General features: G+C 39.9%; 1 protein-coding gene across 4 annotated transcripts in view; it reads right to left on the bottom strand.

Moving 5' to 3' along the window:
- Positions 1-22,935, bottom strand: part of atp2b1a (ATPase plasma membrane Ca2+ transporting 1a) — a 94,098-nt gene extending 71,163 nt beyond the window's left edge. For 3 of the 4 annotated variants that reach the window (XM_079552390.1, XM_079552387.1, XM_079552389.1), the window contains exon 1: positions 22,779-22,935. The gene's annotated coding sequence lies outside the window, so the exon portion shown is untranslated. Of the gene's footprint in view, positions 1-22,539; positions 22,643-22,778 lie in introns of those variants that run through there. The other variant, XM_079552388.1, reaches the window with a different exon arrangement.
- Between the last annotated feature and the right edge of the window lie 595 nt (positions 22,936-23,530).

Genomic DNA, 23,530 nt, shown 5'->3' with positions numbered 1-23,530 from the left:
ATTGCTGTGATATTTACAATTCTTATACTGCTAATAATGCATGGGCGGATTAGCTAAGAGTGAGGGGGCGGAGTTAACTGAAGTGTTGTGTCTTCCGGGTTTGTAAAATACCCCCAGAAAATACTTTCTCACAAAAAAATAGTACTCCATAGTGGTAGAGGTACAATATATCATATACATGCCTATACTTTACTTTGGGATAGCCGAAATAGCATGATACAGATCCTTTAAGTATATTCATAGCTACTAATTTTTATGTTAAGTAATCTTCTTTTATTACAATATTTTCCTGCCATCTAATAGAAGAACCTTTCCCCATTTGTGCCTATCCTCCTCATCTTCCTCCGAGATCCGTTTCACATCCGCCTGCATTACTGGAGAGCTTTACTGAGAAAGCAGAGGCATTACATCGTAACAGGTACGGTGTGAAGCATCACATTCTCACATGCTGCGAAACTGTTCTGTCAGTGCAGTCAGAGCGGGTGTGTCGCTTTGATTCAAAGTGAGGCTAAATAAATAGTTGTTTCACACATTGGCAAAAGTAAAAACAAGATTTATTGGGAAAAAAAGTGGATGCTGTTTGGATAAGAAGACAAAATTAGGCTGAATTAGGCTGAAGCATACCGGATCTAAAAAGTCGCAACATACAACGCAGCTTTTTGAGTTTTTTGTGTGTGGGTAAAATACTAAAAGAATTGAAAAATGTAATCACAGAATAGATGCTTCTTGTACAATGGGATGCTGTTAGAATGGCGTTGCTGAGAGGAGGAGACGTAATCTGACTGTAGTAAACAGTGCTTTGAAATGCTCCCTTCCCCTCAATGAAGCATTGATGATCCAGGCTTTTAAAAACAAGCCCACGCCACTTACAGCCCGAACAAAAAAAACTCCTTGTATCAGCGGAAAGTCGCAGCCAGAGAATTCCGCGGCGCCGAGTCGATCGGTGGGGACCACAGGGCGCGGGACGGGAGCAGCTCGCTGATTAGCTCCGAAAAAGCCGCCTGTAAAATCTAATTAAGACTATCTCTGTGGCATCACGGAGCTTCGCGGCGCAAGGGTCCATTTCTAATGAGGCTGCTGTCCATTCAGCCTCGATCTCACGGGGCTTTGTCTACTACGGGGAAAGGAAAACAAAACCACACCACCAGCCAGTTCAGCAATTTCCAGAGCAATGTTTTGTAGGCGTCTAGCCTTACCAGAACAAAGAGCGTAGTATATCTGCGTACACTATGATCAATCAAACCGCACAAGCCCGAGCGTTTAAGTTGTCAAAATAAAGTACCGCTCCGTTTGGATCAGTGCAGTTTTTCTATTATCAGCCTAATTCCCGTGCATTATCATAAGCTCATAGGCTACACTGCGCCACGCCGATTAAAACGTGGAATCAGCGGCCTTACACGCAAGCTAATGTAAAGGTAGGGATGTTCATATCACTGCGATGTTCTGTGCAAGAAAAGAGAGATCCCAAAACTGTCCTGATGAGGCCTGGGTGTCAAAACGTAACAACAGTCATCGAAATTTTAAAGAAATGACCTGATCCTGGCTGAGATACCTCGACTTAGAAGTAATAAACCAACCACCAATAATGAGTATCTCACATTCTGCCTGGTTTTTGGTTTTTGCTCCTGGTTTTGCATTGGTCGCTATAGGGGTTAGTCTCGCTGGCCAGTCACAAAATGGCCGTCTGGAGTTTTATTTCATATCTGTGGTGGGCCGACGCGAAGAAGTTCATTGCATATTTTCCTTTGCACCTTGAGAGCCGATGTAACAAGTGAACCTCATCCATTGTGAGATCAATAAAGTCTTATCTTACAAACCAAATCTGTGATGTGGGTTGTGCTGCCCTCTCCTGTCCTGGCTCAATTGTAGACCCCCATGATAGTGAAAGCAGTGAAGCTCAGCAGCCTCATTTAAATGGACCATATACATCTAGTACGACTCATATTTAAGACAATGAAACTCTAGAAACCTTCGTCTTTCCGTCTTCATTACAAATCTGACCAAATCCCCTCAGTTCTGCACAAACTGTGTGACCTGGTGACTGTTGGACCAGTGTGGGTGTCATCAATAGCACAACATTTGAGTGATATTTGGACTTAGCGCGGTGCTAATTGTTCACAAGAACATTAACGGGATAAATGTTTCACGCTGAACATTTCTACACAGTGCAATAAATCCATCAGACTCCAAATGACCAGAGTTAAAGAGTAAGTGGTCAGGCAAATCCTATTACTTTCTATATAGGGATGTAGTGACTCAGACTGAGCTGAGCAAACTTGGCAAGAGAATATACAAGTGATCAAGTTCAACTGGACTCGCCTCACACCACAAAGGTCCTGAGTTTGTTTCTCAAGGTGGATTTCCCTCAAGTGCTACAGTTTCTCTTCTCAACGTAATATATACTATGTTAAGAATTATTATGCAAATTGTGCTTCAGTGCCATAAAAGGTAAAAACAAAATATATTTCTTCAATGAAACTCACGGATGGTGTTGTGTCTCAGGGCTCTTTGAATCACTGACATCAATCTCAGAGACCTGCGATAATTAGTTGCCAGAAAAACTACTGAACGTTTTCAAGCAATATGGGAAAGAAAAATGATCTCTCTGCTGATGAAAGGCGTGAATTTGCTGAATGCCTTGGACTAGGTATGAAAACCTTCAATATTTCACGAAAAATGAAGCCTAATCATCGTACTGTTGAGAGATTTGTGTCTGATTCAGAGCACACACGGGTTTGTGCAGATAAAGGCACAATATGGACGGTTTCTGTCAGACAAATACATCAGATTAATAGAACAGCTGCTACAAAGCAGCAGACAGGTATTTGAAGCTGCTGGTTCCTCCGGAGTCTCCTGAACATCAGAGGCTTGGAGTTGTGCATAAACAGTCTATCCGGCCTCCCCCAAACTGTTGAAAATGCTGCCGAGCAGAAATGCAGAATTGTTAGGGGAAGCACAGTTCTTTTTGTACCGTGGTAAAATGGTAAATTTAGGGATGGCTGGTAGTAGTTTTTAACTGGACTTACCTCACAACTAATTATCACAAATGTCTGAGATTGACGCCAGTGATTCAAAGAGCCCTGAGACACAATACCAACCATGAGGACGATTTGTTTCTTTTTTTACCTTTATGGCACTGAAATACAATTTACATACTAATTCTTAACATTGTATAGTAAGCTAATCCTCCAGGAAGGTAGTACCCCGATCAGAATCCTGGCTCAAGGCTCTTGTTGAAGGATGAGTCAAATGAAGAGGACAAATGTCTACAACACCCATATGAACATTCAATCACTGCAGGCCCGTAGACTGTTTTGAAACAATCGCACATATCTGCTTATACTTGGAGCCCTGTTGTCTCCTTGCTGTCCTTGCCCTTTAGTCCTAATTGTTCGGGGCGTATATCGCGGCCTCCCCCCAAAGTCAGCAGGAGCACCAACTCAAAGGAAGTGCCAACATTTGCTGCGCTGCCACCGTCTCGGGTTGCAGAGCAGGTCACATGTCACAACAGTGGAAAATCATTGTGATTGGACCTCCGAGTCAACAGCTGGCACGGCATGGCTGACTGACACAGGCTGCCCAGGGTTAACCCTAAACGCACATTAGCGGCAGAAAAAACAGCTCAGCAATAAGATGATTATGCAGCCAGGAGCCACAGGCATCTCAAGACGGCTAATGTAGCGAAGGGAATGGACGGGGGGCAAAGAGCAGAATCAGAATCTACATTTAGGGGGAACAAAGAAGCAAAGAATTCATCAGCTAGTTTATAGAAATGTACGTATGGGCTTAGAGCACTTCTGTTTGGCTGTACATTTGAGACATTTATCTGCACTCAGGCCTGTCACGATAAAAAAAGACTAAAGTTCGATGTATTGAGGCAGGAAACGATCACGATGAACGATAATATTGAAGGCCTTTTAACCCCTTAACTCCCACCTGAACAGAGCACATTTTCTTTTCAGTTTGGCTTTACCCCAGTCCAAAAGCTTCTGGAAAAAAGCTGTGAAAATAGCAACAAAACTGAGATGAAAAAAATGATGGAAATGTGACAAAAAAGTGAGAAAAAATTGACAAAAAAGTGATGAAAAATTGATGGAAAAAGTGGCAAAAATGTCACAAAAATGTCACAAGAAATTGACAAAAATTGACGGAAAAAATGACAAAAAATTGATAAAAAATGACAAAAATGTGACAAAAATATGCTAAAAATTTGACCAAAAAAATGACAAAAATGTGACAAAAAATGACCAAAAAAATGACAAAAATGTGATTTTAAAAAAATGACGAAAAAATGGCAAAAAATGACAAAAAAATGACAAAAAAAGTGATGAAAAATTGATGAAAAGTGGCAAAAATGTCACAAAAATGTCACAAGAAATTGACAAAAATTGATGAAAAAAATGACAAAAATTTGATAAAAAATGACAAAAATGTGACAAAAATGTGATAAAAATGTGACAAAAAAATTACAAAAATGTGACAAAAATGTGATAAAAATGTGACAAAAAAATTACAAAAATGTGAAACAAAGACAAAAAAAATGTGATAAAAATGTGACAAAAAAAATTACAAAAAATTACAAAAAATTACAAAAAATTACAAAAAATTTACAAAAAAATGACACAAAATGACAAAAATGTGATAAAAAAAAATTGACAAAAAAATGACTAAAATGTGACAAAAAATGACAATAAAATTAAAAAAAATAATAAAAAATGAGGTTAATGCCACACAAGTTCACTCTTTTGCTTAAAGATGACTGTAATGTAAGTACATGTACTGACAATTAATATTGAGCCCGAGAATGTATTGCTATCTGTCATTTATTGAACGATAAGTCGATATAGTAATTATCTTGACAGCTATATCTGCACTCATTACTGTAAGTCTAATAGATTTGAATTGCACCTGCAAGATTAATCACAGTCAAAGATCACAATTAGCAAAAATCCTGCCGTTACCTGATTTGTAAAACTAGAGCACATTCACTGAAAAGGGCACGGGAACAAAAACGTAATCCAATTTCTGTCTTCATGAAATTAAAAGTTAAGAATCTTCCTTTCAATCCTGTAATTCTTCTGCGGGGGGCTGCGGTTGGAGCGAAACACACCGTGTCAGCGGAGAGTTGCAACAATTCAATGATTCAACAATCCTAAGACGTATACATTTGACAGTGTGACATGTGTGCTCTGGAGGCTCCACATTTCCGCGGCCTGACCCACTTCAGCAGGGGCGGCGGTGGGGGGAGGGGGCAGTCTGGGGAAGGCTAAAAATACCAGGCCTTGCATTAGGCGGCTCCACTGCGGAGGGACGGAGGAGGGATCCCTGGAACTGCGATCCTCCACTCGCGTCGGGTCGCTGGCACGTTAGGGGGGCGCAAACTGCCAGAGGGTTTTCCTTTTCGCGCGGCGGCCACGAAAACGCGGATGTATTGTGGGCGCGCTCGACTCGCTCGGCCATTTGCTCTCATGGTTTTGAAAATGACGTTTGACCGAGAAAACGTCCAGTAAAGAAGAAACTCTTGACTCACAATGGGGCGGGAAGAGTTCAGGAGCCGGCGTCAAAAATAGCAACGGAGCGAATGTGCCATGTTGAGTGACTTGCAGCGTATTTCAGACACTTTAAGCCTTCGCATGTCCGTTTTATACCGGGCGGCACTCGGCAGGTACAAAGTAAACACTCCACTTATCTGCTCGAGTGCTCCTTCAGCTCGACGACGGTTAGTGGCGCAGAGATATCAGACTGTCAGGCAGCCAGCTTTAGAGGTGTCGCCCTCCTCGACCAGGGCTGCGTGATCGGGGCAGGATCTTAACAACAAACCTCCCCCTCGACGGTGTGACGCCGGGGTCCAATCGATTCTACTATAAATACATGTTAGGGCGACACAACAGGAGAATATCTGCAATATTTGATCGACCATATAGACTCTAGTGATCTGTTTTCAAGTGGTACGATCTTAAAAAAACACAAGTGTAAATCTACTTATGATTTTGCAATACTTTTTGGCTCATGTGACATATTGCGCTAACTGCATTGCATAACTATATTTTGAGGATGTATTTTAGCTGATTTCACAATAGATTGCGTCGGGTTACTTTTCAGGTCAGTAGTAAGATGTATATTATGCAAATTCTGAAGTTAATGACCATAGCTTTTTTAGTGCCTTAAAAATATAAAGTCACTCGTTCTCTAGTACGGTCCAAAAATCCCCCAAATCTTCAGATCGATATCCACAAAGTTCCGTTTTATTGATTTTTATTCCATTTCAGTTTTGTTTTGGTCTTCAAGCCACCTTTGAAATAACATATTGGTGGCGATCTCATTATTGTCATCACAATATTCAAAGGAGTTGTCGATCAGTGTTGTTTTCATCAATGAAGACGATAACGGTTAGGGCTGAACGATATTGAAGTAACTTGCGATATGGGATATGGTGTAATATCGCGATAACGACATTATTGCGACATTCCAACATGATATGTGCCCCTGGATGATATGTTCCATTCTAATTAAACACAAAGTGTAAGTAACTCATTTTTCAGCAAATTGTGTAAAAAGGAAGACAACATGAGGTCCAAAACAAGACTAAAATGTAATAAATGTTTAAATAAAACAGAACTTTTACACATCTATAAGTTCAATGCATCGTTTGTTTTTGGTTGTGTTTGTAAAAGAAAGTGTGTTGAAGACGAAGGCTGCAACTAGTGACTATTTTTGATTAATCTATTGATTATTTTTACGATTAATCGCTGTGAATGGTGTATGAAAATTGCATTTCTTTATTTTATTTTAACACATAAAGCTAAAGTGGCGCCGCTTGAGGACGTGTTGATGGAATAAACTTAAAGTGAATGTTTGTTGGCGGCTCTTTGGGCTAATTCTGCTTTCTGATCGGATAAGACACAGACAGATATTCATGAAATGTACAAAAAACTACATACTTTATACTAGAGCTGGGACAAAATATCGGATCGGATTTCAAGTATCGCAATACTTTCAATACTTGTGTTACTCCTTTGTTTTCCAGTAACAGCTCGTTGTCACATTTTGTGTTAATGCACTTTTCGATCTTAACACTTCAGTAAATGTCAAATGGCCTTTGGTTTGTAAACTTTAGACACATGACTGTTTTCTTTTTAAACATTTTAAGTTAAACGTATTACAAATCATAATTACTTATTGTATCGCAAGACGTATCGGATCGGCCCCTGATTATCGTGATATGTATCAGATCGTGACTCAAGTGGATCGTCCCAGCCCTACTGTGTACTAACTATAAAAACAAAGTATATTTTCATCCAAAATACTACATTTTCATGTCATTTTTGCTCTATTTGAGTCTGTGTGAACCAGAAAACGATTCATCGATTACTAAAATAGTTGTCGACTATTTCAATAATCAATTAGTTGTCGAACATTCAGCCCTAAGGAAGACTTCAGTGAAGCTGCGACATATTATGTCTTTTTGCGATACGGATATTGCATCACCTAATATCGCGATACGATATTTTTTGCGATATATTGTGCAGCCCTAATAACGACAGCATTTCGTTGACGCACCCTAAAAATAGCTCTTTGGGGACTAAAACATGATGAGATGTTTTAACGTTAATGAGACGAAAATGGGAGATATCGGTACATCAGACCGTTCGCAAACAGGACCCCCACTACTATCAGCGAACGTCCTCCATGGAGCTCGTCTGACAGTGATGTCACAGGGACTTTTTCTTTTCTCTTCAAAGCGATGATCAGACAGGGAGAGCGGGCGCGTTTGGGGAAAAGTCACGTGTAATCGGTTTGACAAAAGCAGATTACAAGAGCCAAGAGATCGTTATCCCAATTTCCAATATCTCTTATAATGAAACTGACTAAAACTTGACCTTTTAAGTTTCCGTCTGACAAAAACGTGACTAAAACTAAAAGCATTTTCATCCAAAAGACTAAGATTAAAACTAAAAGACCTGCCAAAAACAACACCGCGGAGCTTTGCCACATTTTATCATATCGCGCAGCCCTTTGTGACAATTCATTTAGCAATTGAGCCTCCAGCCCTACTCTTAACAAAGGCGACAACAAAGTGCAGCCATTGTGGGTTCGTGCCGACGACGTTTGTGCCGAGACTCGTAGGCGATAGCGCTCTCCTACAGCTTGTCGCCGGTTAATGGCACACACGTCGGTATCAGGCAGTGACAGGCTGCCAGCGCCGAGAGCAACAGCCTGAAGTGTCACCCTCACACCTCCCGTCAACAATTCCCCCTGTACTCGCTCGTGATCGAGAAAAGCCACGCCGAGACAAGTTCAGAGAGAGAGAGAGAGAGACGGCTGCTGACGCTTTATGCGACACTGTGCGGCCATTGAAATTAGATTCTATGTTACATTGGGGCTGAGCGATGTTGGAAATTATATATAAAATTGCAAATATTCCGAATAACTGCGCTTTTAACAAGTCGTGTATTCAAATCATGACTCAGTTCGAAGCACACATTTCAAGACACATTTTGAGAGCGTCTATGGATGAATTTTAGTTGAATTATCGAGTTAGATCTATGGCAGATTGCATTTTGGTCGACTGCAGCCAATCGTGTGGCAGCAGCAGCCTATCGTTTGTATTGCAGTGTTAATTTTGACAACATATTTTATTTTAGTCTTAGTCTTTTGACTAAAATGTAATTTAACTTTAGTCAAGATTTAGTCAAATAAAACGTTTCAATTTTAGTCTAGTTTTAGTCGACTAAAATTGCATGTCAATTTAGGGCTGTGCAATTAATCGAAATTCGATTACGATTTCGATTACAACAGTAAACGATTATAAAATTAGCGTAATCGCAAAAAATCGATAATAATTATTTTTTTTCAATTTTTTCAATTTTTTCTTTTTTTTCAAATTTTTTTTTTTCTAATTTTTAATTTTGGGATTTTTGTCTTTTTTTGCTGGATTTTTGTCACTTTTTTTGCTGGATTTTTGTCTTTTTTTAATGGATTTTTGTCACTTTTTTAATGGATTTTTATCACTTTTTTGATGGATTTTTTTAAAGGCAACAAATAATTGTTTGAATAATCGTGATTTCAATTATGACAAAAATAATCGTGATTATTATTTTTTCAATAATCGAGCAGCCCTATGTCAATTTAGTCGACTAAAATTAAAACTAATTTAGTCGACTTATATTTATAATATTCATTAAAATCATATTTAATCAAGGTCCTCGACTTCATGGAGCTCCTTCCACGTGAATAAAGCTCAGACCTGTTCATTTCGCAGAATATTTTAAATGATCTGAGGCTCTTTCAGACGGTCAATACAAGTTTGGATGATTTTAGTCTCTCCTTTTCATTTTTATTTAGTCTTTTAGTCGACTAAAATATCTGGACATTTTAGTCATAGTTTTAGTCTCATGAGAAACTTTTAATTTAGTTTTAGTCCAATTTTAGTCGTCAAAAATATCACTTTGGACTAAAATTAAGGCTAAATATTTTAGTCGACGAAATTAACTGTTGTATCGGAGATTGCATTTTGGACATTTTTTGCGCTATATTGTGAGTGGACAACAAATGAAACCGAGATGTGATTGTCTATCTCAGGGCTACTCAACCTGGGGGTCGGGACCCACTAGGGGGTCGCGAGACAAATTTGGGGGGTCGCCAGAGCATATAGATAAAATATGTATTTTAATATTATTATTATGGTGTTGTAGCATACATGCTATTTTACCAAGGTGCCATTATTTGTTCTAAATTAAATTCATTTTTGTTTTAGCCATTGGTTTTTCTTTGTTTTTTAAGAGTTGTATAGGTTAACCTCTTAACTCCCGCCTGAATAGAGAGGATCTTTTTCCTCACGTCATCAGATTTGTTTTCCATCATTTTTTTGTTGGGTATTCAACTCGTTTTTGTAGCTTTTTCATCATTTTTTCGTCATTTTTTGTCTTTTTTTTTGGTCACATTTTTTCATTTTTTGGTTAATTTTTTATTAAATTTGTGTCACATTTTGTCACATTTTTGCCACTTTTTCATCAATTTTTCGTCACTTTTTTGTCACATTTCCATCATTGTTTTCGTCTCAGTTCTGTTGCCATTTTCTCACCTTTTTTCCAGAAGCTTTTGGACTGAGGTAAAGCCAAACTGGAGAAAATGTGCTCGGTTCAGGTGGGAGTTAAGGGGTTAATGTCCCTGTGTTTCCCATGGTCTGACCCGGGTGGGGTTCACGATCCTAATTAACTGTTATAATGGGGGTCGCGGCTCTAAAAGGTTGAGAACCACTGGTCTAACTCATAAACCATATTAGTAAAAGCTCCATTTATTGGTTTAAAAAATAATTATTGGTTCATTATTTTTCAAGTGTGTCCGCTGTCCACTCGACGTCCACTTGTAAGAGCTCACTTTTACGAGATGGAAGCCGTAAAGTGAAGACCGACGGTATCACTCGGCAGGGAGAGCACTGCAGGCCAGGAAGTGCACAGAGGAAACAATAACAGTCTGTGCTATTGTTATCATTACTGTATTATTTCATCAATATTATCTTAGTGGTCGGAGACGGGAGAGCTCAGCAGTTTTATTAAACATATCTTTCAAGTTTGAAATAGCACTGAGTTGGTCAAGGGAGCGAAAGTTGAATATTTACAAAGCAAAATATAAAATTAATATTAAAAAAGGCCTATGCACAGAGATCCCTGTACGAATACGATTTTCACAATTCATCGATTGGCTGTGAATAGTATTTTTTTTTTTTTTTTAATCAAATAACGCTAAAGTGGCATCGCTTGAGGACATGTTGATGGAATAAACTTAAAGTGAAGGTTTGTTGGAGGCTCTTTGTGTCTCATCCTATCAGAAGCAGAATTAGCACAGACAGATATTTATGAAATGTTCAATGTACAAAACACTAAAGACACTAACTTGAAAACCAAAGTAGGTTTTCATAAAAAATACAAAATTTTCATGTCATTTTTGCTTTGGTGGAGTCTGTGTTTACTAGAAAACGATTGTTTGTTCGATGAGTTGTTTCAGCCCTAAATAATACAGATGTTACTGTAACTAGAGATGCACCGATCCAACTTTTTTCTTCCAATACAGATACTGATACTGGGGGGTTGAGTATCAATCCAATATTAACCGATACCAAGAGACCTCCTTAAAGCGGCTTGCTCTGAGTGAAAAAAGCGAATGGTCCCCTTTTCTCCATTGTTAGATCAATTAAGTCTCATCTTTTCTTGCAAACGAGACATTACAGCTCAATTATCCATTATATCCATTCATGAACTGTAATGGAAAAACATTACACAAGCATCACTGGACTTTCTACACTAAATATGAGGGCCCGACCTATATACTGTGTCTAGACCTCGGGGCATTTGGAAGGTCAAATATTTCATGAGGTGAGACTTGGTGCGAAAAGTTCGAGAACCACAGGTCTCTAAGCTTCGGCCTTGGAATCAGCACACGTTTCACAGTGCCCCTAAAACTGTGAGCTCCTTAGTAAATTTACTTTTATTTCAACGGCAGCAAACCGATGTGACACAGACTGCGCTGCGATAAAACAAGTCCATACAAATGCACCTCTGCAACCAATTTCCAATGCTTAAAATCCATTCAACTTCATTTTTGTCTGCGATGTCAGGGTGGACTGTGCCAGGTCAACAGATCTGATAATGCGTTAGCTCGCTCTTATTCAGTTACTGCTCCCTCCCTAACATGGCATTGGTTACTGAAATTCTCACAGGGCGACATCCAAGCCAGGTAAAATGTTACAATGTCACAAGCTTAAAGTGTAATAGAACTCAAAAATCTATCTATTTTTTTGCTGTGGGCTCTGGTAGTCGAAGGTTTTGCGGCACTAACCACCGATCTATGGCCCTTCACCCTGTGTACGCTTCAGTATGCGGCCCCCCCATGAAAAAAGTTTGGACACCCCTGATTTAAAGTGATGGTCTGAAAGTTTGCAAAGTGAGGAAAGAGAGAGAGAGTGAAATTTGATAGTAAACAATCAAATTCCTCCCCTCTTTAACCAGAAAGCCCTTCTTAGTTTGCAGAGTGGGGGGCGCAGGAACATAATTTTCAAAAGCAAACGATCAAGCTCCTCCCCCTCCCTCCTGATTGGACCTGACAGGCTGGTTCACAGGAAAAGCTCATCTCATTGGTCGACGCGGGAGGATACTAGACTCGCTGAGATCCGGAAAGGAGGGACTTTACAAAACATAATTTATGTTATTACTTACTTTACATCAAAGTGCAGGACCAGGTGGTCGATTTGGCACATTTGATAACATTTGTAAATGTTATAAAATAAAGCGTTTACACTTCCAGACCATCACTTCAAAACCACAGAGTTTCTGGTCAGCAGTAAGTACCCAATTCACTGAGTTGATAATGTCTAAATAAGGGCTCACAGTAACAAGCCATGACGTTTTACTGTATCAAGGCTAATGTCACGCCAGTGCCCAGAACAGCTTAAATACAGACTATGGAGGCTCAGCCGACACATTAAGCTAATAATCACAAAGCACTTGACTTGTGTTAATTTTCTGATGCCTTTGCTTAGTCTTTTGAGCAAAAGAACACTTGAGCAGAATCCAGCAGTGACTCAAAACACAGGCGCTTTAACCAGCAAGTGGCCATGTGCTTTTTGGGCGTAGCGTTCCACTGTCGTCACTATGGCTTTCGTTCACACGTGGTTGGACTTGTACCACAGGCTCGGGTAAAAATAAAATGGTATCGGAACAACTGCAAAGGTATCCATCTGCCAATGTGTAAAGAATAAGCATAGCTCCTGCCTTTACCATTGCATTATTACGAGTCTCTTTCAAATCCAAATGGTGCATACTGAGAATGGAGTGTTTAACTGGACCTTTTGAAGATGAGAAGCCTCTGTGCGCTTCATGTCCCGTCCTTTAGAGGTCCCACTGGCTATCTGCTGATTTATTCTGCTCTCGCCGTCCCTGCAGCCGACTGACTCTATAGGAGAAATAAGCTTTTGAACGCCTAATCATCAAATATACTGCAGTGTGGCGAGGAACAATAGCAATAACTATGTTAATGTGCACAGTGTGTCTGTGAAGAAAAAAAACCTTTTGGGTAAAAGATGATTCTTCAGACGATCATTTTCAGAGGAGTCCTACACACAGTTAACAACTACCATAATACATATTACGACTTGGGTTTGAAAATGGTCTTATGCTGCCCTGAGCCAATTCGAATTGATTAGACTAAAAGCAACTATTGCAAATAAACTTTTGCCATTGACTATTGCTACCATCTTCATTTTAAGAGGATTTTAATTAGGGCTGTGCAATTAATCGAAATTCGATTACGATTTCGATTACAACAATAAACGATTACAAAATTAGCAAAATCGCAAAAAAAACGATTATAATTTTTTTTTTCACTTTTTTTTTTCTAATTTTTTATTTTTGGATTTTTGTCACTTTTTTGGTGGATTTTTGTCATTTTTTTGCTGGATTTTTGTCTTTTTTTGATGGATTTTTGTAATTTTTTTTGCTGGATTTTGGTCTTTTTTTGCTGGATTTTTGTCATTTTTTGATGATTTTTTGTCACTTTTTTGCTGGATTTTTTGTCTTTTTTTGATGGATTTTTGTCACTTTTTAGCTGGATTTTTGTCAATTTTTTGCTGGATTTTTGTCTTTTTTTGATGGATTTTTGTCACTTTTTTAATGTTTTTTTTGTCTTTTTTTATGGATTTTCGTCACTTTTTTGCTGGATTTTGTCACTTTTTTTCTGTTTTTTTGTCTTTTTTTATGGATTTTTGTCATTTTTTTGCTGGATTTTTGTCATTTTTTGTATGTTTTTTTGTCTTTTTTTTTGCTGGATTTTTGTCACTTTTTTTGATGGATTTTTTTTTAAAGGCAACAAATAATCGTTTGAATAATCGTGATTTCAATTATGACAAAAATCATTGTGATTATTATTTTTTCAATAATCGAGCAGCCCTAATTTTAATAATAACTAATTCTCAACTCCTGTCCCTGGTTTGGCCTTTTTATTTACAACACTTCAAACACTCATTTATTCATCTGCCCTCACTCACACTAGGGCTGAACGATATGGACAAAATTTCACATCTCGATATTCATGCCAGATAACTAAGGGTTCGGTGAAAACCAAGCATTTTTCAGAAAAATCAAAACATAATACAAAAGAGTGCAGTTTTATTGATGAAAATCTAGATCGTTTATATCTCGTTTTGTCAATATTAATATCTTGAATGTTTATATCTCGATATCGATACAATAACGATATATCTTTCAGCCCTAACTCACACCCACATCTACAATTTATAAGATCTAGGAAGTAAAAGCAACATTACCTGCTGCCCACACGCTGAAATGGGTCGTTTGTGAACATTTCGAACGTAGAGATATCGATTTGAAACTTTTGCTGTAGATTACTGAAATAAATACGAGGAAAAAACGTAAGGATTTTATTTTATGGCTGGAGCCAGGTTTAAATTCATGGTTTCATCTTTTTGACATTACTAAGACGTTTTCAGAGGGGATTTTGGACATCTTAAAAAGAGCCATTTATTAGCGGAAAAATGTGAAAATTTTAAACTCAATAAGTCAGGCAGGAATTAGATAATAAAAAATCTCTCTGGAAATATCTTTGTTTTGAAGCCTGTCGGTGCTACTGAAGTGGAGATATCGTCGCACCAATGTGAGAAAAATGTTATTGTGAAGATTTGTTGTCTGCTTCTAGGTGAAAGTTTAAAAGGTATCAAATAAAAAAAATGTAAAAATGAGTTCTGCCCGTCTCCCCTTAGAAGAGAAAAGGCATCTTGACTAAACAAAGTCCTGCAGTATGGAGTCTTTCAGTTCTGATTTATGGGAGCTCTGGTGACTCTCTTCCTTGTTCCAACCATTTGCATTTCTCAAGGACTTCATAGTAGTGGCAGCGGATTGGTTTCCTAGATCGTGCAGTAAATCAACGCCTTTTTTTTCGCTGTATCCCACTGTATTTTCGACAAAACGTCCGCCTCCTGCTCCGGTGGTTTGACAGAACTGCAACATCCACGTAGTTGGTTTCAGGTATGTCACACGAAGACGGCGTGGGTGAGTCGCCCAAGGACGCACGACTGAAGCCAAGAATGACAATCCGCTATGACGCGCGTCTCTCAAAACGGGCACACGGAGCCATTTACTCTACGACGACGAAGGCATTTGGCGTCGCTGCCTGCAGACGTCTTGCGCGCGACATCCGAGTGCGGCTGAAGCGAGCCTTTTGTCCGTCGCCGATGTACGACTATATTTAGCATTAATATTAGCGACTCTTTTATGGCTGGTTGACAAATGTTCATGGACTGAGTGCACCGACATGATTTGGCCTGGAGTGAGGAGTGTGCCGGTCTGAAGCTTCACACATCAAGTCAAATCACCCATGTCATTTCTGGTGGACGGAATGATTGTTGATGAGTTTATTCTCAGCTTCATAACAATTGAAATGTAATTATTGCGGGTAGGACTTTAACTCGAGCCGGAACCTTTCTCTTTGCGTGTTTCTGGTACGCCCGTATATCTGACGCACATCGGCGACACAACAGCAATGGAAGAAGACGCTTCACTCGGCCCTTTCAGGACTCAGATTTGTTTTAAAAAACATCCTGATGGGACGATAAGACAGCTGTACTGGCCTTGCATTGTAGTTACTGAAGTCTAAAACACCATCTCAATGCAAAAGACTGAGACAACAGATACACGATATATTTTTGGGCTCGATATTTATTGTCTGTACATTTCTTAGCATTTTCCCCCTATTTCTGCTTTTATTTTTAACTGAAGCAAATTGAGTTATATTTCACGTTTATTGCAGCTTGTGTGGCATTTTAGGATATGACGATGCACTGTCATTTTTGTGCCTGAGAGTTGGCAGCATCCAGTATCGATAGAGTCAATAATATCGTTTATCGCGATACTTTCCTGCCTCAATATATCGAACTTCACATCTGTGAATCGTGACAGGCCGAGTCCTCGATGCTAATGCTAGCGTTCAGCCTCAAACAAACGCTCCAGCCAGCCCACTCTGAGCCAAAATAACCCTAACCCTTGTCAGGATAAGAAATGGCACTTTGATTTCTGTTTACAGCATTTGTTAAGGCGAGACACTTTAGGTGAATAGGGAAAAAAATTATATTTACAGATATCAATTTGAAACTTTTGCTGTAGATTACTGGCAGAAATGTGAGAAAAAAATACATTGCAAGTTTTCTGTCATTTGATCTTTTCATATAAGAATAACGGATAGAGCTACATTCAAATTTGTGGTTTCATTTTATTGATAAAGGAGTTACCAAGACGTTTTCAGAGGGGATTTAGGATTTCTTGTTTAGTTTTAAAATAAGCTGTTTTTTAGTGGAAAAATTAGTAAAAATGTAATTTTCGCCTTATTTTTTGACATTCAAAACTCAATAAATGGGGCTTAGGGACTAAATAATAAAAAATCCTTCTTAAAAAAATCTTCCAAATATTGTTCAGTCCAAGGCTGGAAAATGTGAAGTCTTTAGGTCCGACTGACGTGGACATAGTGTCGCCACAATGACAGAAAAATGTGTTTTGAGAAAAAGGCCCTTGAAATTGCATTGTCCCATTTAAGTCTATGGGGGAACATTGAATCAGCGCAATATTTAAACATGTTATTGTGAAGATTACTCATATTTTCTGTTTCTGGGTGAAAGCTTGTATGTTCAGAGACCAATTTGGCCCAAAACCTGAAAACTGAAAAAATTGAGTTTTGCCTGTAGTGTCTCCCTATAAGCACTTAAAGGCACCGTTTTATGGCCCCTTTTCTATATTTGTTTTTTACTTTTACATAAATGTGGCATATTACTGTTTAATGTATCTACAAGTTGAGTGATCAGAGTTGAAAGCTAAATAGCTGTAAACGCACTGTGCCTCCGTTACTTGAATAACTATACAGATTAACAATAATAAATACATTTGTTGTTGAACTCATGTTTCATTGTGCAAAAAAAATGTGTTTTCGTTTTTCGATTAAAATGTGATTCATTGCATTTAATTACAGACCTGTAATAAACTCGATTCAAACATTTGAATTGAGTCCCACACTAGTAATTATTGGAACGAAAACTAAAAAAGGAAATGTTTGCTCTCTAAAATAGGATGCAATCTCCCACTCATTCAAATTCTTTGGGAGAACAGTACGAGCGCAATGGTCTTTTAATGGTTTAGGAATAGTTTACAACCAGCTTAAATACGTGCTGTTTCAACTGTGCAAATATGATTATGTTGATAAATATTTCCTCATGGAAGTGATCCCAGTCCGCCTGCATTGTTCCTTAACACCAAATTACCTGCAATAATCACAGCTCGTAAACGAGCCCCTTTGCACTGGCGGTGCATAACTGAATGAACAAGTAGATATGAATGAGTCAGACTCCACGTAACCTAAAACCTTAGCTTGGAATAACCTTGGCCTTGCAGTCCACACAGACCGAGATAAGGAAACTTTCATCAACAGTAGTAGCATAATTTAAAATGACTAAAATGTGTTCCTAAGCCACGGTTTCAAACATGACCTTCAATTAAATAAAACTAATTCATTTATTTCAAAGGGGACTTGAAGTAACATATTTCCAGGCTGAACAACAGTCAAAAAATGTCCAATTACGATTAGATTTGCTAAAAAAAAAGAGCCCATTTTCAGTTCATAGTGCACGTTAATATTTGACAGTGAGGACTGAAAAATGAACAACATAAACCCCAGAACATGTTTGAAGTGGGTTTCCGTGAACACGTGAAACTTTGTTGTTCGCTGAGCACATCATTTGACGAAAAACACTGCAGCATTTTGGTAACTGCAACACTTTACACCGAAATTTCCTTTGGTGTCATTACGCTATACTCGAAAGAGAGCATAACAGTTACCTGAGCAGACATATCAAATGGCACAACGGAGGGTTCAAGACAAGCTAAGGACAAGTCGGACATGAGGAAGATGAGCGAATTTACAAGCGCAACTCGCCACAAACTTCGTACAAGGCACCGGAGGATCCACATTCTTAATGGAACCACAAAGTGAGTGACAAATCAAAGAATTGAATGAGAATAACATTGCAGACATAGACACAGCCACTCCCCCTCCTGGAACCGCCACCTTAACGTTGTGGAGGGGTTTGAACACTTGAATTATCCTGGGAGCTCTGTGCTTCGTGGCCCTGGTAGGTAGGGCTGCACAATATATCGCGAAAAATATCGTATCGCGATATTAGCTGATTCAATATCCGTATCGCGAGAAGCCACAATATATCGCAACATCACCATAGCCTTCATCCGACTAAGATCGACCCATTTTTTTTGCAAACTCAAACTCATGCATTGAAGTCATGTGTAGAAGTTCAGTTTTAGTTTAACATTTACTAGATTTGTTAAATTCTACCCCTGTTTTGGTCCTGATTGGGTGTTTTTTAAGTCTTCTTTTGACACAATTTGCTGAAAAAAATCGTGTTTAGTGAAATATCGCAATAATATCGTTAGCGCGATATTGCACAGCAGTATCGCAAGTCACTTCAATATCGTGCAGCCCTACAGGTAGGGTCTCCCGAGGCAAACAGGTCCTAGGTGACGGGTCAGGCAAAGAGCGGTTCAGTAGCCCCTTATGAGAGACCAACAGGCCCGGATAAATCGTGAGGCCGTCCTCCCGTGGACCCACCAGCTGCAGGAGGAACCATAAGGGGCTGGTGCAATGTGATTTGGGCAGCTCCAATGGATGGATGGATGGATGGATGGACAAAGCCACTTAATTTTCTGTCACCATGTTATGACATCAAACGCATAACCTCTATAACAGTAACTAGAGAATTTCCACTATGCTGATTTGCACGGCAGCACCAACTTCACCAGGATCTCTACAACATCTCTGCCCAACCCTGTCATTTCGACCATAATAAACACGCTCCAAATCCATGGGTTTTCACAATTCCGAGTCTTTCATCGAGTTTTTAACGTGCCTTTTAAAAATCACAATCACAATGTGTGTCAAAGCTGAACTGCAATTCCCCCCCTCAAAATTCAAAAGGAGCGAAACAATGCCAAAAACGCGTCAGAGAAAGGGATAAGAAGAAAAGGGTATTTTAGTAATTTTTGAGAGACAGCAACAGTCGGAGTTCAAAGGCCTTGAGACAGCTGGTTATGGATGGCCCAGAGAATTCAATTTCACGAAGGCACAGTGCACAACATTATGGACTATACCTTTGCCATCAGCACAAAACATGCTCCGAATGACCGGCTCGACACGGAAAATGCTATTACCGCAGGGGGTTAATCAAAGAATGGATCTGGATGACAACCTAACCTGTTTAAAACTCAAATTCTTCTGCTTTTAGTCACATCTCCATGGAGACGAGCTGGAGACGTACCCACTCCCGGTAAAGTTACGGTCAGTGTGGCTTTAAATATAGTTATTGGGCTGAAAGGTTAAAATCCCAATAGGTATGGTCACAATTGAGAAATGAAAAATACTGCTATAAGTACTATATCAACTTATCGCTCAATAAATATCAGATAAACGATATATTTTTGGGCCCGATATTTATCGTCTGTACATTTATCAGCATTTCCCTATTTTTTCTTCGTAAAACTTGCAAATTGAGTTACATTATATTTCATGTTTCTTGCAGCTTGTGTGGTATTTTAGGATATGATGATGATGCACTTTTAGAACAAAGGTTTACTGTCTTTTTATGCCCGAGAGTTGACAGCATCGAGTATCGCTAGAGTCAATAATATCGTTTATGGCGATACTTTCCTGCCTCAATATATCGAACTTCAGATTTGTTACCGTGACAGGCCTAGCTATTAGGGCTGGGCGATATGGACCAAAAGTCATATCCCGATCGTTTTTCCGCTAAGTGAGGGCTGTGAAATGAAATAGTAGTAGTGGTTTAGAGCTTAGTAGAGTGGTTTTATTGAAAACTCACAATAAAATGTCAACATAAACGCCGTATAAAATAAAACAGGCAAATCTTTTTCTGAGGGCAGCATTTATATTCAAGTATATAACAAAATAAAGTGCTCAGTTTAAGATTAACTTTTTAAACAATCATCTTGAGATTACCTGTTTCTTTTTGTTAACTTAATAGCTTACCTGAATTGGAAATATCCCGATATGTTCTAATTCCATTTCTCATTTAAAAATACATCGATGTATCTTAAATATCGATATATCGCCCAGCTCTAATCATATTCAATTTTTATTGCAACTTGTGTGGTATTTTAGGATGATGATGCACTTTTAGAACAAAGCTTTACTGTCATTTTTATGCCCGAGAGTTGACAGTATCGAGTATCGTTAGAGTCAATAATATCGTTTATCGCGATACTTTCCTGCCTCAATATATCGAACTACAGATTTGTTACCGTGACAGGCCAAGCTACAACTTCGGTAAAAAAAAAAAATGCTCAGAAGAACTAAATAGTCCTGTCTCTCTCGAGTCTTGAGAGGCCTCTACAAACACATTCACGCTCCTAGGCTCGTTTAAAATGTGCACCTAGAACATAATATGAAGTTTATGCCCTTGAGTGAACAGTATCGAGCATCGTTAGAGTCAATAACATCGTTTATCGCGATACTTTCCTGCCTCAATATATCGAACTTCAGATTTGTTACCGTGACAGGCCTAAGAAAAAATTCCTCAGAAGAACTAAATGAGTCTTGAGAGGCCTCTACAAAGAAATTCCCTAGACTCGTTTAAAATGTGCACCGAGAACATTATATGAAGTTTATGCCCCTGAGTGAACAGTATCGAGCATCGTTAGAGTCAATAACATCGTTTATCGTGATACTTTCCGGCCTCAATATATCGAACTTCAAATTTGTTACCGTGACAGGCCAAGCTAAAACTCCGGTAAGAAAAATGTAGTCTTGGTATAAAACCAAACTGTAGTCGAGAGGCCTCTACAAACACATTCACGCTCTTAGACTAAAATGAGCGCCGAGAACATGATATGAAGTTAAACATAACTCACTCACGTAATCGCTCGTACGACAAATTGAATACATGGACAGTTTTCCCAAAATCGTTCAAGCCTATTGTGCACAGGATGACATGCTACTCCTACTATACTACAGGATGTTAAAAGGCAATTATGCAAACTGGGGCAGCGAGTACACTAGCGCCGGGAGAGAACCGGCTGCACGGCGAGCCCCGGTGCGATTTAATTGGATGAGGAGTGATCCCTTCAGCCTGACACCCATAGGTGCTCAGTGACCGCTCTCGCTCTCGCAGCAGCAGCAGCAGCAGCAGCAGACGCCTGGTTAGTGGTAAAAACCTGCAAGTAGCGAGGAGGGACTCTGCATTACATTTTCTACAAGGTCAGGCGGATAAAGTTAACGCCTCGCCGTAATGAACTTGCAGTACGTGGAAAGCTTTTTGGAAATGCGAGACCGACTGCCATTACTACATTCTTTCCTTTTCCGAGTCGTTAATCCTCGGGCGAAAGGATGTGCCTTTTTTTTAAGCATTGTGGCATCAAGAAGGGAGGAAAGGAAAGTCGTCTTGTTGTACAGGCAGCGCGACATTTGGGGGCTCGGTAGGTATGCTGCTTAAATAAGATAGGCACTTTTTTTTTTTTTTTTTTTTTTTTTGGCCAGGCTTCCCCTTCCTGTAGTGTCGTGAGCCTTTCAGGTTTTGGGCACAAGCTGTCAGTGCGCCTGGTCGATGGGCTCGCTTACTTTTGGGGCCAACGCGCATTGTCCATCTATCCATAATACATTGCAATTTCCCCCACTCGAGTTGCTGAAATCACACATGAAAACGGGGGGGGGGGAATGTTTGAAGCACGTTTACGTCAATCGTGTCGAAAGAGCTGTGACAGAGACAGAGAGAGAGAGAGAGAGAGGGCTGACAAACTGGATTTTTCATGCGCATGCAGATTAGTCCGAGTGAGCAAGCACGGAGTCAGATATGCAAAAGATCCCCCGTTAGTCGCCCGTATTTGCAACTCATTTTACTCAGTAACGTTAGCGGATGACAGGTCAACGTGCGTATACCCCACGCTTTGTACGAGTCGGTTACACGCGCGCCGCTAGTGTCTCTCTCTTTCACCGATATCTCCCGACATAAGCATATAAGTAACCAAGCGTGTCTTCCACTCTTAAATCCACCAAAAATAAAATAAAGTAAATAAATCTGTACGCGAGAAACGGTTGTAACGGCTCCTGACACACGCGCGCGCGCACCGCACACACTAGCTTCTAGCACCACGTTAGCTCCGCGATCCATAGAGGAAAGTGAAGTACTAAAGCGGCACACAAAAAAAACCACCTGGCAAGACGAAAGATGCCGTCCGGACGCAAGCTGTGCTCAAACGGAATCCAGTAAAGGGAAGAAAAAAATAAAAAATAAAAATAAAAAAACCGGTCCGCATCTTTACCGCTTAGCTTCCAGTGTCAGGAGGAGAAAAAAAAGCCCCAATGTCGGTGTCCGTGTCAACCCCATTCCACAGCAGCAGCAGCGTTAGCCTAGCGTTAGCTTAAAGCACAGCTAACAACCAGCAAAGACAAGCAGCTACTCACCTACAGTGGCTGGCCCTCGCTCACGCTGTCCCCCCCTGCACACAAACGCCTCACCGAACCAACCACCGACACCCCGGGTCTGTGGGTCGCATGCATGCACCCCGGTTCCCCCCTCCTCCGCCTCCTCCTCCCTTAACCCCCCGTCCCTCAAGTCATGGTTGTTTCGCAGGCTGCGTTAAGACACGAGGGGGGTGAGGGTGAAGAAGAAGAAGAAGGTGGGGGAGAAAAAAAATACTTACTCCGTGCGGTGGAGAGCAGCCCAGATCCCTGCCCCTGTGTGTGTGTACAGTCCCCTCCGGTCTACGGTCTCGGTGAAGACTAGCCTCCTCTCCCTGTTCAGAGCCCAGCGTCCGCCCACCGCTGCTGCTGTCACCGCCGCGCGCTCCTCTCCCCCCGCGAGGCGTCAAGATAACTGACTGCAGACGCAACGCCGAGTGGGGACGTACGGCTAGTGCATTATTACGGTGGACGGCGGGTTTTTAACGGTTGTCGTCATAGCACCGGCACGTTCTTGCACGCAAATTTTAAAAGTTGTGAAAAGCGTTACTGACTCAAAATTCACAAGAAAGTGAATATTGGAAAATGTTGAAATTGGCTGCTTGAGGAAATTGTCCGCTAGCTAATGAATAGAGTTCGGGAAATTCCACAGTTACCATGGAGATCCGCCATCTTTGCAGCTGTTAGCATACATTTCCACTGACATTAGCTTGAAACAGTATAAAAAATAGGGTTAGGGTTTGGAACAACTACGTTACTACGGCAAATACATCGAACAGTGTTTTTATGTGAACTAACTCCAGTATTTTAACTTTTAAAATCATTAGTTTACAATAGAGTTCGGGAACGTGACGTCACATCGCTAAGCATAATGGGATTAGCAGTAATTGTAAATGAATGGAGATTTTAAAAGTTAAAATACTGGAGTTATTGGTATCTATAGAGTTCGGGAAATTCCACAGTTAGCATGGAGATACGCCATCTTTGCAGCTGT

The sequence above is a fragment of the Gobius niger genome (assembly GCF_951799975.1).
Source record: "Gobius niger genome assembly, chromosome: 2".
NCBI lineage: Eukaryota > Metazoa > Chordata > Actinopteri > Gobiiformes > Gobiidae > Gobius > Gobius niger.
This window is presented reverse-complemented; position numbering and strand designations above follow the sequence as displayed.